Source organism: Canis lupus, chromosome 8 (assembly GCF_048164855.1).
Source record: "Canis lupus baileyi chromosome 8, mCanLup2.hap1, whole genome shotgun sequence".
In the NCBI taxonomy this organism is placed as follows: Eukaryota; Metazoa; Chordata; class Mammalia; order Carnivora; family Canidae; genus Canis; species Canis lupus.
The window spans coordinates 50,984,799-51,004,328 of NC_132845.1; positions in this window are offsets into that span (position 1 = coordinate 50,984,799).

Here is a 19,530-nt window from a genome sequence, read left to right on the forward strand (position 1 = left end):
CACACACGCACACACACAAATTTCTGCATTTTTATCATACTCTCCCCTCTCTCAACTACTTTTTTCAAATAGAGATCTATTTGCTAAAATAAATTGAAATGGGTAAAGAATATGAGGCACAATTTATACTAGATATATCTGCAATTACTAACTCTGAATTAAACATATCCCTTCATGAATAATGAAGCAGAAATAGGCCAAAGGAAAAATGAGATAAGATCTTAAATCCATGTATTTTTAATTGCTTCATTATCTAAAATTTGCTATGAATAGCAGTGGATACAGTTTGCTGTTTAAAGCACAAAAAGAAATAAGAATTTTCAGCCAAATCACAAAAGGCTATCAAAAATTAATTTTGTGTGCTGTGATCATTGAAAATGTAAGTGATTTTGAGGCAGAGTGACATTAAAAATACCATTTATATGCTAATAATAAATGTATTTTCTTCATTTTGATGCAAAATAAATTTTATTTTCATTTTAATGAACTGTAATGAATTATAAGCTTTCTCTTTTTATCTTTGGGTAAAAGTTTGGGACAGATAGCTTAAGGTTGGCAGATGACAGGCAAAAGGTCTGAGAGGGAATGAAAGTGGGTCAGGTCCTGCCACCTGGTACTGACCTCCTAAACTGCATGGGAACCTCTGGAGCTGACGTGGTTTTCTCTAGGTTTTTAGAAATTTCTAACAGATTTACCTCAGAGGTAGCAAACTATCCATTTTGGTGCCATATTAGGAAAAAGGTATCTTTTTTTTTTTTTTTTTTTTTTTTAGGAAAAAGGTATCTATGAACTATATTGAATGGATCATCCTTTATTTCTTACATGGAGCAATATTCACATTCTGGAATTTGAAAGAAGAGCACAGTTATGTGACTCTTGGCATGCATATCACTCTCTGAAGGATATTTTTCAATAATATTTATTCTTTGCCGAAGCCTTACCCTTGCCTGGCACTTTGCTAAGTGTTTGATCTGTTCTTTGACCTAATCTTCATCATAGCCCTAAGCAGGTACGTCTTTTTTTTTTTTTTAAGGTTTTGTTTATTTATTTATGAGAGACACACAGAGAGAGAGGCAGAGACACAGGCAGAGGGAGAAGCAGGCACCCCGTGGGGGGCCAGACGCAAAACTCAATCCCAGGACCCCGGGATCATGATCTGAGCTGAAGGCAGGTGCTCAACCACTAAACCACACAGGTGTCCCCTATAATCCTCGTCTTACAGGTGAGAAACTTAAAACCCAAAGGAGATAAGCAATGTCACAGATTGTCAGTTGTGAATTTGAACTCATATCTGTCTTTGAGTTAAGTGCCATACAGTTACTTTATGTATAGTGTTGACTCCTTTAAAAAGAAGAAATAGGACATTAATGTTTAACCCAAATAAAGGAATTGCGAATGGTAACATTTCAGGCATCAGTGAAAAAAATGCTGGGGGGAGGGGAGGGATGGGAAGAAGGACATGGGGGTGCCCTGAATTGTCACTGCCCATTCTGCCTCCAGGATGCAGAAACCTGCTGAGTACCTCACATGGGTCCTGACTACCATTAAAGACTGATTTGTTATTTTACTATATCTGAAAGGATGGAATGCTCGAGACTTCCACACATGCATGCGGGGCCATTGGCAGAAAATACCCAGAGCCCTACTCGGCTGAGAGGCCATTCATTTTTCATTGAGGGTCTGACATTATTCTCTGATATCTGACTTCTTTGAAGTGAGGAGCCAAGTTTCCAAATCCATTTCTGTGTTCCCCGCACCCCTTACTCTTAGATCTCGGATTGCCTTTGCTGACTTGGTTGTTGATGCTAATTCCCTTTAACCAGGGTCTCTTTAAGTGGGACTTTGTGAGTTATAGAGCAGTAATTCACCCCTTCAGATCTAGTGGACCCAAGGCCATAGGCCGGCTCCCATTAAATGGAAAGGTCTGAATTATTATCCTATAATTCACCTCTTGGAAGTGTCTTAATTCAATTACACTGTGTCCCTGAATGACTATTAAAAGAAATAGAGAAAGGGTTCTGGATCTTTTTTGTTACAATCCAAAGTAATTTGCAGTGCCAGAGAGTTCTTCCTCTCAAGTTGTTAGGAAATTAAACAGAAAGATGAAAGTAAAGAGCCTCTTATCACTGGCAATGTTACACTGTAGACAACCAGTCGAGTTTTAGCCAATGGAAACATGGCAGGGGTCACAGCAATCAAGTGTCTTTTCTGTGACCAAATAAACCCTTTTGATTTATATCTTCTCCCCCTTCCTTCCCATTTTTGAACTGTTCTCCTCATAAGTTTAAGACTGATGCTCTCTTCTGTTATAACCCACCCCTTAGGACAACATAAGACTTTGTATGATAAATGCAGATGACTAAGGCTTGGGGACCTCATTAGCTTCAACAGAAGCAAAGATAATCCAATGCTGGCAACAACCAAAGAATATCTGAGATTCCCTTGGGTCTTGGTTTGGGTTCTCCCAGAAGCAAACCCCGAGACAAGGACTTATACAAGCCTCGTTGAAATGAGAGGGAAAAGTAGTGAGATTGGGGAGGGAAAGATGCTAGTTCTCAGCGTATCAGGTGGGATGCTCCTACAGGCAACCAGAGGCTCAGTCTTGCTGGGGAACCCTAGAGAATGGTGTGGAACAGAGCAGTAGGGAGTGGCAGAATTTACCCAGCTTCCCTCAGGCACAGGTGGAGAGCTGCTCAGGAAAATGATAAATTGGCCAACTTTGTCCCTGCTTTCCTCATGCACTTCGGGAGTCTAGGATTTGACCATCCAATTGCCTGTGTTCCACTTCACTTCCATGGATATGGTCAAAAACTATAAAATGCCTTTCTAAAGCTCAGAAATACTCATCCTCAGCTCCAAGCCACATCTATTGGTCAATAAAGAGCACAGATAAAAGCTTGCAGGTTCCCAGGCTCAAATCCTATCATGTGATCATGAGCAGTTACTACTGTAAGACTCAGGGTTTTTTGTTTATTTGGTTTTTTAAGATGTTGTTTATTTATTCATGAGAGACACAGAGAAAGAGAGGCAGAGACATAGGCAGAGGGAGAAGCAGGCTCCCTGAGGGGAGCCGGATGTGGGACTTGATCCTGGAGACCTGGGATCACGCTCTGAGCCAAAGGCAGATGCTCAATCCCTGAGCTCAAACCCTTGGGTATCCCCAAGACTCAGGTTTCTCATCTGCAAAATGGAGGCAGTCTTTCCCAAGGTGCTGTAGGAAACCGCCCTTACCTTAGTAGGATGCCTAGTACACAAATGGCCACTATGATCCAAGGAGATTAATGGGGCTTCGCTTTGGGGGTACATAGGAAAACCATTTCTCCAAATTGGGCAGGTCTTTAATTCACTACCCCTCCTTCTTAACCTGGTCTGTTTCTAACTTTCTGGATCAATTTACTCACATATGCAGAAAACAGATGGCTCCCAAGAATCTAAGTAGAGATCGTCCTCTGGTGACGCACAAACCACCTGCAGGCAACATATATGGTTTTGGCGACATCCTGCAAAGAATATTAAAATGAATGAACGTATTTAAAATTTCCGATATCTATCAAAATGTCAAAAGGTCTTGCCACGCTGGGTCCGACTGCCATTCTGCAGCATTGGCTGGCTGTGAGGGACAGATGCTTCCAGCCTGGGTGACCCCCCCCCACTCACCCCCAGGGGCTCCCAGTTCCCACCACTCCCTATTTTAACAGCCTGCTTTATGCCTTCCCATTACCTGCCTGGCCTCTGTAAGGCATTTTTGAGTTTAAAACTTCGGTTCCAGCTCTTCCGACCAAAAGCAGTCGCTCTAGACATACTCCCGCATAACAACAAAAGTCTATCCAAAGTGATTTATCTTTTTTACTTCATTTTAATGAAGAAAAAGGCTATTGAAATGTGAATCATATAATCAGCTATGGATAGAGTATGCAGAAGGATGGATCTTGCTGCTGCTTAGGACCTACTAATGGAATGGTTCAGGTTTAGAATAGGAAACTGTGCTTCACCAGCAAGAATTAGAGAACCAGACTGGGCAGTCGTGGCACTAAACAAGCCAACAGGCACAAAGCTACGCTCCTGGAGTGTGCAGCCCACAGAGATGCGATAAGGCCGGGCCCGCGCTGTAGACTAATAGCCTTGTAATTGGCTGATCTCCATCTGCCTCTTGTGAACAGGACATCTTTTGTACCTGGGGTGGTTGCAGACATGGAAATGAGGGGCTCTGGGTGGTGACTACTTAATAGGGAGGAGTGCTGGGCACGTGGTGGAGAATCGCTTCCTCTGAAGCATAAATAGGGCAACGGGTCGGCCTTGTGAGGTCTTGGGGGAAGAGGGCCATCCCGGGGCCTCCGGCCCATCTGCTCACTTTAAGAAATTTGCTGACCTCATCAACAGATTCCATCCACATGGGCATGTTCTGTTTCACACAGGATTTCCCAACCTCCCTTGCCGACATTTGGGGCTGGGTCATGCTTTGTCACTGGGGGCTGTCCTGCACCTAGGAGAATCTTGGCGGCACCTGTGGCTCTGTCTCCACCTGTGTGCTACCCACCAGGAGCAGCCCCTCCCCGATGTGCAACCACAAGTACCTCCAGACACCGCCAATGTCCTCTGGGAGGCAAAATCGCCCCCAGCAGTGAACCACTGGTGTTAGCCTGTGCAGCATTTAGCAATTTTTGCAAATTAGTGGACTCTCTTTTAAAATTAAGGAATCGCACTTTATTTTTTTTTTAATTTATTTTTTATTGGTGTTCAATTCGCACTTTAAATCTTAATTTCTGGGGACACCTGGGTGTCTTAGCGGTTGAGATTTTCTGTCTTTGGCTCAGGGTGTGATTCCGGGGTCCTGGGATAAAGTCCCATATTGGGTGCCCTGCAAGGAGCCTGCTTCTCCCTCTGCCTATGTCTCTGCCTTTCTCTGTCTCTCATGAATAAATAAATAAAAATCTTTTTAAAAAAGAAAAGTTCAGATGAGTTAGCCATATAGAGTCTAGTCCCTTCCCTCTACATCTGAGCCTCTGTTACCCCTCTAATTCCACCTTCTGTACTTCTGCCCCCCACCAAGTCCTCCTGTCTGCTCACTCTCCTCCAGTCACACAAGTTCTTTTCCAGATGTGCTCCTACCTCAGGGCCTTTGTACCTGCTGTTCCTGCCACCTAAAAAGTTTTCCCCCCAGATGTGAGGAAAGTGCTCTTCACTTCCTTCAGGTCTTCACCCAAGCATCACCATCTTGGTAGGGGTCTTCTGTGGTCACTCCACCTACAATTTCATTACCTCTCCTTCCCAAATTCCCTACCCACCCCTATCCCATTTTCTTTTTTTTATTTTTTTAAAATATTTTTATTTATTTATTCATGAGAGACACAGAGAGGGAGACAGAGACACAGGCAGAAGAAAAAGCAGGCTCCATGCAGGGAGCCCGATGTGGGACTCGATCCCGGGACTCCAGGATCATGCCCTCAGCCAAAGGCAGATGCTCAACCGCTAAGCCACCCAAGCATCCCTTTATTTTTTTTCATTAGCATTTATCTAACAGGATATAAAACATCCATCTTTACTTAAAATCTTGATAGTTTGTTCATCATAGATATTTTTGCATTCATTTTATTTTTTTAAGATTTTATTTATTTGAGAAAGAGAGAGAGCATGAATGGGGGAGGGGCAGAGGGGGAAGAAGAGGGAGAAACAGACTCTGCGCTGAACAGGAGCCTGACTTGGGGCTCAATCCCAGGACCCTGAGACCCTGACCTGAGCCAAAGCCAGCTGCTTAACCAACTGAGCCACCAGGGGCCTCTGCATATTTATTTTTATCACCGAGTTTTTGCCATCCTCCCTTAACTTTTGCAAAGTACATGCTTAATTTGTCTCATCCTAGTCCTAGCACCTTACATATGTTGACTTATTAATCTTGCTTATTGTGTGTCTACCTCCAGCACAACGTAAGTTCCATGAGGACAAGGCTTTTTATCTACTTTGTGTACTGCATGGGATTTGCGCCTGGTATATAGTATGTGTGTGATACATAATTAACGAATGAATGAATTCCTGCCAGGCAATACTTACCTAGAGCTGAGATTCACTATCCCAGTTTTATTCCTAAATCCATTCATTCATTCTTCATTCATTCATTCATTTTGCAAACATACAGGACACCTACTAAATGCCAGGCATTGTGCTGGGTCCCAGAAAGGAAGAGGTGAGTGAGTTCCTTCTGTCCTAAAGCTTAGGGTCTGATGGGGGCCAATTACAATATAGAGAAATAAGTGCTGTGATAGAAACAGAAAGGTTAGAACTTTAAAATATGAATTGGAGGGGGAGTTACAAATCATCACAGTGGAAGTAGACAGCACAGAAGGTTTCCATCAGCAGTGTACATACTTCGCAAAACCAAAACTTTCCTCAAAGATCCAGAGACACAGTCCATATTTCCCATATGTATTCCACAAATATGTACCGCGTATCCAGTAGCTGCAAATCACTCTTGTAAACCCGAAGAATACCACGGCAAGAAAGTCAGAGGCAAACATAAAATAATAAATTCCAAAATTTCTATTTAACTATTATAAGTGGTCTGAAGAAGATGTAAGGAGTATCAAAAGAGCTGGAAAGTGGAGCCCATCTTAGACTAGAATTAGTGAAGCTTCACTGAAGAGATAACATTTGAGCCCTACAAAAAGGAGCTGACAAAACAAAAAATGCAAAGGAGCGAGGCTGTTCCAGGTAGAGAATACAGTAAGTGCAAAGGCCCTGAGGTGAGAAGGAACTAACAGCAAGTCAATGGCACTGAATTGCAGACTGCAAGGTCAGAGTGGAATGTGGTGGAGAAGGACAGGTAGGCAAAGGGTAAGGCACACAGGATGCTGTGAGCATGTTAAGCACCCTGCACTTTATCCATGCGGACTGAGAAGGGAAATTATCTACCCTCAGCTTGGACACTGAGAACCAAAACTACATCCTGCTGTCTACTTGAACATGAATTTGTGCTACTCCTCTACTTTATTAGCATGGCTCCTCCCCTACCCCCAAGTCTCCGGCCCAGGGAAACAATCTGATATTCACTATAAGAACATAAGAAAAAAAAAAAAAATAAGAAAAAAAAAAAAAAAAAAAAAAAGAACATAAGAAATACTCATCAACTCTTTGTACCGCTACCAAAGGAAATTTGCCAATGGAAAAATACCAAGTTTATACTCTAAATATTTCTAATCCCTTGCCTCAAAATCCACACCTTAGTGTATCTACCAACCCCGAGCTATTGATTATCCTCACCTAATCCTAACCAGGCCCCCACTTTGAAAGACCTAGTCTTTAACTTCTAAGTCTTCTGACCTTCCTTCCCCTCATCTGAGATCCTGCCATTACATGAGGAGGGGTGCTTCCTTACCACCAGAAGTAATCAACTCATCTTTGTCTTAACAAGAGGTGGGTTGCATTAGTGATATTAGGGAAGAGCTTCAGACAGGAGCCGTGGAGGGAATGTGAAGGGAAGTGACTAACAGGTGTATTGAGTCTGCCATAGAGTGAAGTCCAGAGAACATCTAAAAAGAGAACGCTACTTGGAAATGGCATCTGGTCTTTCTTGGCCACCTTTATGCTATCTAAACAATCAGAAAAGAGCAGACAATGCCAGTGGGGGAGAAAGAAAACAAAAACCAGACAGGAGGCCTTGGTCAAGGGGAAGGAAATCCAGGAACAATGCCACCACACGCGCTGCCATGCTTCTCTGCAGCAGAATCCAGGCTCTGAATCCTTTAAAGATGGTTTTCTTTTTTTAAAGATGTTTTTAAGTTGCTTTTTTAACCTATACACTGGAAATTGCACAGGTATCGTTTTGTCTTTAATCAAGTGAGATTGCACTATAATTTTGTTTAGTCATTAAAATGTTCTATAGCAAATCTTGTCAACAAGAGCCATTTAAAGGATTTTAATCAGTCTTCGTCAATCTTGAACAAGGTAGCAGTACAATATTTGCAACAAGACAAGTGGGATGTGAGATGCCCAAGACAAGCAGCCTGAGCATCCCGAATCCATTGCTGAGAGCTGTTTCTGCTCCACTTGCTTTTTTTGCTGTTCAGAGTTGCCAGTTTTCACATCCATCACCATGTCCAACTTAGCTTATACATAATAAAAGTCAGTCCAAAAGGTCTTAAGGCGTACATGTATGTGTATAGGTGGGGACAGGAAGGCAGAAGCCATGAATGGGTGGTATTACCCACAAGGCAGGCAGTTACTCCCAATGGATTTAGTTTTAAAAACAAGAATCATCCCTTATGTGTCTTTGTCTCACAGAAGATGCTATAATCCATGCAAAGCCTCTAAGGATTAGGGACCCTTGAGCAGAAGGGAAAGCCCAGAATGTGCTGCTGGAAGTGGAACATCTTATAAGGCATCTCTCAGATTAAATGTCCAGCCCAGCCCTCTCTCCTGAATTTTATGATTTCAGGCATCCATTCACATCTGTATCTGCTGGGATTCTTTTGGCAGCAATAACAGAAATCCCAACGCAGACTGTCCTACATGATATTTTATTTTATTTTTAAAATAAATTTATTTTTTTATTGGTGTTCAATTTACCAACATACAGAATAACACCCAGTGCTCATCCCGTCAAGTGCCCCCCTCAGTGCCCGTCACCCATTCACCCCCACCCCCCGACCTCCTCCCCTTCCACCACCCCTAGTTCGTTTCCCAGAGTTAGGAGTCTTTATGTTCTGTCTCCCTTTCTGATATTTCCCACACATTTCTTCTCCTTTCCCTTCTATTCCCTTTCACTATTATTTATATTTCCCAAATGGATGAGACCATAGAATGTTTGTCCTTCTCCGATTGACTTATTTCACTCAGCATAATACCCTCCAGTTCCATCCATGTTGAAGCAAATGGTGGGTATTTGTCGTTTCTAATGGCTGAGTAATATTCCATTGTATACATAGACCACATCTTCTTTATCCACTCATCTTTCAATGGACACCGAGGCTCGTTCCACAGTTTGGCTATTGTGGACATTGCTGCTAGAAACATCGGGGTGCAGGTGTCCCGGCGTTTCATTGCATCTGAACCTTTGGGGTAAATCCCCAGCAGTGCAATTGCTGGGTCGTAGGGCAGGTCTATTTTTAACTCTTTGAGGAACCTCCACACAGTTTTCCAGAGTGGCTGCACCAGTTCACATTCCCACCAACAGTGTAAGAGGGTTCCCTTTTCTCCGCATCCTCTCCAACATTCCTACATGATATTTTAAAAGAAACAACAGGCCCAAAATGGAGTCACTTGTGCTAAGCCCCACAGCCCCAGCCAAGACTTAACATGGGACCTAACTACAGTTTCAGGCTCCTCCAGGAATGTAACCTTTAACCAGTCAAATTAGAATTACCTAGTTAGCACTAGGGACGACATCTGCCTGATAGACCCCTGTCTTTCCCCAAAGCAAGGTGACCTTGCTGAAATAATCTTTGCCAGAAACTTCCTTTCTTGGGGCTCCTGGGTGGCTCCGTCAGTTAAGCATCTGTCTTTGGCTCAGGTCATGATCCCAGGGTCCTGGGATCGAGTCCTGCGTTGGGATCCTGTCTGTAGAGAGACAGCTTCTCCCTCTGCCCTTCCCCACCACTCATGCTCCCTCTCTTTCTCTCTCCCTCCCTCAGATAAATAAATAAAATCTTTAAAAAAAAAACCCACAAAGACATAAAGAAACTTCCTTTGTCTTCCTCATTTTGCCTATGAAAGCCTTTCATTTTGTACAGCTCCTCAGAGCTCCTTTCTCTATCTGCTAGACGGGATAGAGAATCATGCTGCCTGATTCATGAATCGTTGAATAAAGCCAATTAGACCTTCAAATTGACTCGGTTGAATTTTGTTTTTTTAACAAGGATAAGAAAGCAGTTTATCAAATTTTCACTTAGACGTCCCACCAGAATTGTCGGCTGAATGGATCTAAATAAAGTCTCATGAGAGAGTCTGCATCATGTGGATTCTGGGACCAGACAGCCTAGGTTTCAAAATCCTGGCTCTGCTATTTACTAGTGGTGTGACCTTGAGGAAGCCACTCAACCCTCTGTGCCTCAGGCCTCCATTTGGAAAACAGGAATCATGATGGTCCCTCCATCACAGGTTAGCTGGGAAGGTCACGAGTGGATGATTGTAGCCTGTTTAAGAATGCTGCTTGGTACATAGTGAGCTCCATATGCATTTGAGTCTTATTTAAACCCTGAAAGTCACACCCAAACTTGATTCTTCTGGGATTCTCATCTCAGAAAACAGCATCACCCTCCACCCAGATGCCATCACCAGACTAGGCTACATCCCACGGTGCTCTATGTATTTCCTTCTTCTAATACTTAGGACAAATCCAATCTTACATGGTTATTTGGTAATTATTAGTTTAATGTCCGTTTCTCTCTCCCACTCAATGCTAAGACCTAAGGCAGTTGAGATTTTGCATCTTGTTTATCAGTGGCTGGCACACAGTATTGAATGAAAGACAGAATAAAACAGTTGGAGGGCTCACGAACTGTTAACAATTAGAAACTCTTAAGAAGTCACAAAAATGGAAATGGATGACAACACAGAGGGTGTGATTTTGTGATTTATAATAAGAAATAGATCTTTTGCTCTTTGTCCCCATTTGGCATAGAGTTCCTGAAGCCATCATAATTTCCAAAGTGTGAAGAATGATCAAGGTGTATTTCGTTATATTAATGAAGTGGCTTTTGGGTGTGCCTAAGAATGGGGGCTGGTTGCCAGTAGATCAATGGTATGCTTAGACAGTCTTCTCCTCACCCTCAACTCCAAGGAAGGGAGAGGGACTAGAAATTGAGTTCAATCAGCAAAGGTCGATGAATTCATCAATCATGCCTATGTAATGAAGCCTCCATAAAAATCCAAAAGGATTGGATTGGGAGAGCTGCTGGGTTGGTGAACACATGCACAAATGGGGAAAGTGGCATGCCCAGAGGGGGCACGGAAGCTCTGGCATGGAAGGTCCCCCACACCTTGTCTTATGCATCTCTTCCATCTGGCTGTTCCTGAGTTACATGCTTTTATGATAAACTGACGATCTAGTAAGCAACATGTTTCCGAGTCCTGTGAGCTGCTCTAGCAAATGAAACAAATCCAAGGAGGGGGTCATTGGAACCTCTTACCTACAGCCAGTTGGTCAGAACTACAGGTAACAACCGGGGTTTGTAACTGGTGTCTGAAGTGGGCAGAAGGGAGCGGAGAGGGGGACAGTCTCATAGGACTGAGCCCCTAACTTGTGGGATCTGATGTAGATGGTGTCAGACTTAAGTTGAATTGTAGGACCCCCAGTGGACATCCAAGAATTCTTTGTTGGTGTGGATCTCACTCACACAGACACACACATACACCAGAATTGGTGACCACGAATTCTTTAAGGGTTAAAAGTCATTCATTGTTTTGCTTGATGACACAGTTAAGGAAGGTGGAAGATGTTGTGTGGATACAGCTAAGATTACCATTGTCTGGTCTGCTTGGCTACTTTTTCTTTAGGGTGATGGAAAAACAGTGTCTAAAAATGTGACTTGGAGTCATCTGACAGGTGGAGCTGGGAGAGGCTGGAGGGGAGCTGAGATGGCACACTTTCCAAAAGAAGAAGGCTGCCCAGAAGGTGCTGCTTCAGCATTGTGAGTCTTCACCATTCTTAAGCTAAGGCCATATTTCCAACTAGTTTCTGGGTGTCCAACCACATGTCCTTCAGATTCTCAAACCAAACGAGCCAAAGCTTGAGTCAGTCAGCCTCTTCCCCAGATCTCCTTTTCCTAGGCTTATGACATTCACATTCACCTGATCACCCAGCACTAATCAAAGAAGTCATCCTGGATTCCACCCTTCTTCCTTCAGCCTCCTCTGGCCCCATTCTCACTCCATCAATACTAAATTGGAAGGGAGATTAAGAGTTCTTCTTACAATTATCTAGATGGGAGGCGTGGAGAGTTTGCTACAGAGCTTGGCCCAAGACAGGGCCCCATATGTGAGTTCCCTTCTCTGCCAGACAGAACACCCTGTGCTTGTGGGCAGGGATCCACGAGCCAAGAAAGTCTGCATTATCCCCAAACTGGGCACCACAGCAAAGATGTCCGGGCCCAATTAAGCTCCTTTCCATTTGTTTATGGAAATTAAAAGATATTCCAGTTCCAGCCGTTATCTCCCTCAAAGCAGGCTAAGGAAAAAGACATCATCTTTGAGTTTTCTCTGCTTATCATATCTTCTTCAGCATCAGAGAGAGATCCCTAACTTGTGAAAAAGGTAATCCATTCCCTTTCCCAAAGTAAGGACTACACTGTCCTTAGGTGCACACTTGTCCAGCTTTAAGGACAATGAGCACCATTTTGCCTGCGTGGAGGACCAAACTCTCATCACTCGGGAATCTGGATATTCAGAGAGCCCCTTATGTGGGGTCCAGCACATGATCATGGTATAAAGACCAACTCTTGACCATGACCACAAAATCAACTCCCTACCTACTTGTCAGCCTCCTCCCTCTCTCTCTGGCCCTAACACACTCTGCTTTGGATACACGGCCCTTTATTTCTTTTCACTTCCCCCAACATGCCGTACTAACTGCCCCTCTACCTTCGCACAATCTTTCCTCTATCTGGAATGTTTACCTGGTGAGGGCCACGTTCCCTACACACCTCAGCAATAATATCACTTCATCCTGAACCTTCACTGACCTTCCCGGTGACATCAGCTCCTCTTAGTACATGCGCTCCAAGGCTTGTGTACCTCCAATGGTTTAGATTTAGTTGTGTGATTCTTTCGCTTATGTCTGCCCCTCCCACTAGACTGCATTTCTCCGGACAGGAGTCTTGTCAATAGATTCCCATCTGAACACAAGAGGTATCCCCCAATCTTTTGTTTAATTACTATCCAGCAGTTTGCTAAGCACTGGACATGTGTACTTGGATCAGATACATACAGTCTAGTCTCAAGAAACCAACAGAGTAGTCGAGGAGATGACAGGAACACAGAAAGCTACAGAAGAGTGCCATTAAAATGTACAGGTCAGAAGAGGGGACTTTCTGAATTTTCTTTCTTTTTTTTTTAACTAGAAGGAATCATAAAAAGAAGAAATGTTAGATGAGCTGAACCTCAAATGCTAGATCAGATTTGCATCCACCTCGAAGAGGGAATGACAACCCAGAGGAGGATGGGACAGTAGGAGCAGGGAAGGTATAGGAGTGAGAACACAGAGCACTCAAAATCAAAGTGAGTGTGGACAATGTGGTGTGGACAGTATTCACTGCCAGCCAAGCACAGCGCTTCACCACCTAGAAGGCTCCCAAAGGGATTGGAAATGGAAGGTTGGCAGATGACCACAAAGCACCATTTTTTCAATGGTCAGGTTGGTGACCTCAATGCAGAGTTTTGATAGAGCTGAGAAGGAGCTCACTGCACGGGCTTGGAACTCCCACCTTCCCACCTCCCCAGGCTGCAAGAAAGAGCCTGGTCTGACCTAGTTTGGGTCTGAGCTTTTCATGAGTGTCCCCACCTGTTAATCAATAAGATCTTCAGCCCTGATGGATCCAATTAGCATTCCATTCCCTCAAAGAGGATTGAAGCAGGCAAGAGGCAGAGTGGATAAGGCAGGGGGGAAGGGGGCAGGGGCCAAGCGAGGGGAAAAGGAAATTACCTTGCCCTCTGGGCAGGGGCAATAATGGGACACAGAGTTGTGCTTCCTGTTTCTTCCACCAGATGCAACTTTCCCTCTTGACATAATTAACCTTTATTCAAGCCTCAAAAGCAAGCACAGACTTCACCTGTCACCTCTGAAAGCCTCCTCTTGCCTCTTTTGTTTTCATTTATGTGTTTATTGAAATATTTTTATCTTTTATGGCAAGACCATGTAACACAAAAGTTCTATTTCCTTAGCATTTTTTTTTCCCTCATAGCGAATTGTTTAGTGTACAGTATAGGCCCTATGTTGCAAAGATCTCCAGAGCTATCATGCCTCAATGAAGTGGCTTAAAAAAAAAAAAAAAAAGGAAGCACAGGGCAGGTGTAGTGTGCAAGAGCTCTGTGGATCTCATGAGGGCTTGAGGACTGCCTCTTCTTAGGGCTGAGACCTGAGGCCTCTGCATGGGCACAAAGAGTTGTTGCCCTTGACTTCTTTGCTGAGGGGCCCAAGAAACCCTTCTTTCAAACAGAAGAAAGGCAGCTCCTACTGTGAGGCATGGCCCCTTTAAAACTGTCTGAGGCAGCAATAGCATTTTTGCAGCCAGCAGACCCTCCTGCCTGTTGCTGCCTCAGGACCAAATTCAGCCCAATGGACTCTCAACACTGGGACCCACCATCCCAGCCAGCGCCTACAAAGATACTCAGCCCAGATTTAGCCAGTTTTCTTCCTCACACCCCACACCTCCCTGCCCACCCTTCTCCCAGGTTTTGTTTGCATCTTTCACCATCATTGGGTTTTCTGCAACTTTGAGGTGAGGACTTGGGTCTTACTTACCTATACGTTCTCTCCCATACACACACAAAACGATTCACACCAAATTATGATTATTATTTTGCACAATCTATGGCAGTCCTAATTATGCTGCTTAAAGCTGAGGGACCCCAGGCGAGTCACTTAGCCTTTGCTTTCACCATCTGCCCCGGTAGGCAGGCCTAATGATCTCATCTCCTAGGACTGTGGTGAGGATGAGCTGACACTAGGTGTGGGAGGGGTTCATGGTGAGAGGACAGTAAGGATCAGTGATTATTAGCAGGTGCTCAATCAGGATGTTTATCAAATGGAAGAGTTAACAGTCGTCCCTTCTAAGGGCTCCAAATGTGCTGTGTGTAAATGTTGAGCCCAGGATGGGGAAGAAGGAAGGGGAAGACAGATGGAAGCCTCCATCTCAACTGGAGTTGGGAGTTTGGAAGAACAGTGAGCAGAAAGAAATGGAGACATGTCAGTCTTCTTGGAAATCTAGGGCATTAGCTCATTTCCCTTTTAAAATAAAATAGGTCAGCTAAGTGAAATTGTATGCTCTGCCAAAGACATCCTCTGTGCATTTCTAAGTGTGAGTGTAAGAGAGGAAGAAAGAGAAAGGGAGAGAGACCCAGCTGGGGAGCTTTGAAGGGTAGGGATTTTCCTGTGAGTGTGTCCATATGACCAGTCTCCTTGTGGGACTTCACACTATTCCGACCTTCTCATGTGGGAATTACAGTCATCTGTACTGTACTGGGCACACAAATTATCTGTTACTGCTTTTATGTATGTGTGTGTTTCAGTGGGGGCATCCTAGTTAATAAAAGAGTCAAAGAGACCTGGCTTCAAACCCTAGTTCTGACACTCACTCTGGGTAATCCTGGACAATTTGCTCTAATTGCTTTGAGCCTCAAGATCTCAGTATATAATATGGAGTCAATATGCCTTTACGTTGGCCGGCTTTGGTGGGTATTAAGTTAGATTCATACCTATAAGGTGGGGTGCACAGAGGATGCTAAAAGCAGAAGGGAGGGGTTAGTGGCAGTAGCAGCTGGAAGCTGGAGCAGCAGTTGTAGTAATATAGCCCCAGCAGTACTGATGGTTCTAACAGTCATTAATAGCAGCAGTAGGAGTAATGGTGGTGGTAGTAGTAGGAGTCCTAATGGCAACATTTTCTTCTCTCTTCTTTTGGCTTTATTCTCTCACTGGTAAGTTTCTGGCATCTGATGCCATCCTAGGAATCCTGGACAACCTTCTCAATAATTGACCATAGAACAGGGACTCAGCAGAACTACAAGGTATGTTCCTACAGTCCCTCATTACAACTGAGCATCACATTAAGGAAACAGATGCTGCTTCATTGTACCCTGGCCTCTGGGTTATCTTCAAAAGATGCTGGGGGGCTGGTTACTGAAAAAAATTCTTCTCCATGGGCAGGTAACTTATTTGCAAGTCTGCCTTAAGCAATGTATCCTCTCATCATCTTCTAAAGGGTGGCAGTGACCTTGGCAAAAAATGTGTGTGTGTGTGTGTGTGTGTGTGTGTTAGAGCAGATCAGACCCTAGAAAGACAGAAGTGCTGAGTTCTTGAGCTTGAAATCCTCCCTGGCAGACAGCCGCTAACTCTAGTCAAGCGTATCCACTCTTGCAAGGCGATAAAACACTTTGAAAAACTGCCCGCCGTTCAACTGTGATCTCAAATCATTTTCTTTTCGCATTGATTCCTTGTTCAAACTTCCAGGGAAACTAATTCAAAAGAAGGTCAGTGTTTTAAAAGGGGGGCTTGTTATTTCCTGCACGTCTGGTTTAGGCTGTTTGAAGACAATAAAGAACATCAGGAGGTTTTAAGTTGTTTCCTTTCCACCAAAATCACTTTCAGTATGAAAACCACATGTGACCTCATACCCACACTTATTTATAAGCCTGTCTCTCCCAAACGTCTCTGGGAGGATAGGGCCAGCTGGACATGTTCCAGGGGCACCACTGTTTAAATGGAGATCACAGTGGTGATTTCTGGGTATGTATGACCCTTGCCACCAGCACCCCTGGAGAGCTGACTTCATTCCTTATGGGCACTGGTGGCAGAGCGTGAGTGGATCTGGAGGCTGTAGGAAACCTTATGTCTAGAGCCAATGTTGTTGTCCTTGTTGTTTTCTTCCAACTAGAATTCAAGGAGACGTTTCTGGAAAGAGTGTGGTATGAAGAGTGCTCTTGTAATACCTTAAGTCAATTTCCAAGCCTTTGCTTAGGTCTCAGGAGCTCTGCCAGTCTGTCTCCAACAGAAGTAGTTTCACAAAAGGCTTCCAATATCCCTCTAGAAGCAGTCTGCACAGGGTAAATCCATGTCCAGCAAGGAACATATATCCTAGCCCAGAATCCCCCTTTGGATCAGAGCTCACTGAAGTTATGCTGCTTACTGGAACTTTCTTCTGACACCTTGAACTCTGAACCCAGGCTACAAGAACATGCCTGAGCTGACTCTCTGAGCTACATTTTCTTGACTCTATGGCAGTACTTGCTTGATCATTTCATCCTTAACAATCAACTGGAATTTGACTTCTGTGATTTGCTGAATTTCTACATTTCTTCTCTATCTGTTCATTCTCTTCTTTCCAGCAAGACTATTGGTCCAGGCTCTTTCTGTTCATCTCTGTCCCATTCAGCCCGCACCTACATGGCATAGGACCCCAAAGCTTGGCACTTTCAAACAATAACAGTGATTGCTAGAAAGGTTCTTGAAATGTCTAAGGGAAATTTCTATACCCAGCTAAACCATCAATCAAATGGGAGTCCACAAGAAAGACATTTTTTGACATAGAAAGATCCCAAATATTTATCTCTCATATTTATCTCTCACTCTTTCTTGTAAAGCTGCTAAATGGATATATTCCACCAAAAGGAAAGAATAAACAAAGAAAAAGAAGCAGAATCTAAGGAATCCAACATGGCAGACCAGCAATAGTCAGAACCAGAACAATACTGAGCTACAGACATAAAGAGTAAACCATCTAGTAGGAGTATTCAGAAAGATATCATCCGAGAAAAAGAATAGAACCTATAGATTATTTGGGACTGTGTCTGTACATTTGGAAAATCAGTGATGAGTATTAACACAGTAGTTGGGGGATTCAGAAGAAAAGAAACACATATAGAGGAAACTAAACATAATTCGGCCATGAACAATAATTTACATAGTCATAATCATATAGACACTACTACCGATTTAACCAAGCATTTTGATATAACTAAACTGAAACATAGTCAATTGAGACAATTCTTTTTCTTTGTGGGAAGAGAAGGTGGGGAGGTTGATTAAAGAGAGCCAAACCCTCAACCATCATAACCAGAAGCCCACAGGGAATTTATGAAACTCATGATTCTAGTAATAGAGGTATAAGCATATTATACAGGCATATGGAAGGATATACCCAAAGAAATAGCTGAAAAAGAATGAACAGTTATTTGTGGGGAGCTAGACTTAATCCATTTCACTACAGGCTTTCTTAAAATTTTTTTTTAAGTTTTTACTATGCACATATATTACTTTAATATAATGAAAAGAACAAAATGTAATGTTTGCTGTCAAAACCAGAAAACACAGAAAAATATAAAGAAGGGAATGCAAAGTACTCACAACCTCACAATCCTGAGATAACCACTATTCATGTTTTTCTGAATTTCCTTATAATCTCATTATGTGCAATTTAAAGAATTGATAGTTATACAATATTATGGTTCTCTTATTTTACATTATTTCCTCTAATATTATATCAGGGGAATGTTCTCAAGTCATTAAAACTGTTTAAAACATTATTTTAACATCTGCATTATAGTCCATTAGGTAGATTTATAATAATCTACCCAATCGGTCCTTTATTATTGGACATTTAGGTTCTGTCCAATTTTTCACTTTAATTTTTTTGAAGTGCCACAGTGAACATTTTTGTACATAAACCTCTTTCCTCATTTCTGGTTGTTTCCTTAGAAGTGAAATTATTGGATCAACAATGAGAAAAACAAATATTTAATGAGCAAAAAGCAGTGGAATTGTTATATGAACCTTAAAAAACCTTGCATAATTGTTATAGATTTTTTAAACACTACATTTAAAACATCTTCCTTGAGATGTTCACACCCTGGGGCAAGTCACATCTGCCAACTTTCAGGCAAAATGGCTAGACTGTGGTTGGAAAGGAATGCTTATTTAGACAATGACTTCTGCATTGAGAGATTACTGAGAATGGTGAGCATCATTAAATGATTTGCCCTGGAGCTTCCCCAGCTTCTCCTTCCATAAATTATCCCCAGAGAACATCACTGACTTGTCCAAATTCAGTGGCAGACCTGGGACTAGAAGCCTGGACTCCTTCCTGACTCCTGGTCTCATGCACACCACAGCATCACTTGAGGTGAACAGATGAGTAAATGCTTAACTCTTTCACGATCTTGACTGGTCCCTGACATTTAAAGATGGACTGATAAAACAGACCTCTCACCCTCAGCCCAAGAGTTGTGGGAGATATTGAATAATAATATTGAAAGAAACAAAAAAAATGAGTCACTGATGGCATCAGAATTTATAATTTCATGAAATGTGAGGAAAAGAAGACCTTATTCCTCATTTGGATTGTGGAAAGTCAATTTGACTTGAGGTTTGAATTTGAGAGAGAAAAAACTAGGGGCGCCTAGGTGGCCCAGTCAATGAAGCTTCTGACTCTTTGTTTCAGCTCAAATCACCATCTCAGGGGTCATGAGAGGGAGCTCCATGCGGGATTGTGCTCAGCAGCAAGTCTACTTAAGATTCGGCTCCTCCCTCTACTGGAGCGCATGCACTGTGCTCACTCTCAAATAAGTGCAGAGATCTTTTAAAAGGCAGGTGGGAGGAGGGGGCATCCGGGTGACTCAGCAGTTGAGCATCTGCCTTAGGCTCCGGGTGTGATCCTGGGGTCCTGGGATCAAGTCCCGCATAGGGCTCTTGCAGGGAGCCTGCTTCCCCCTCTGCTTATGTCTCTGCCTCTCCGTGTCTCTCATAAATAAATAAAATCATTTTTTAAAACAAATGAGTGAAAAAAAAAAGTTTCTTCGCCTCTTGTTTATAGAATGACCTCAGATTCTTTA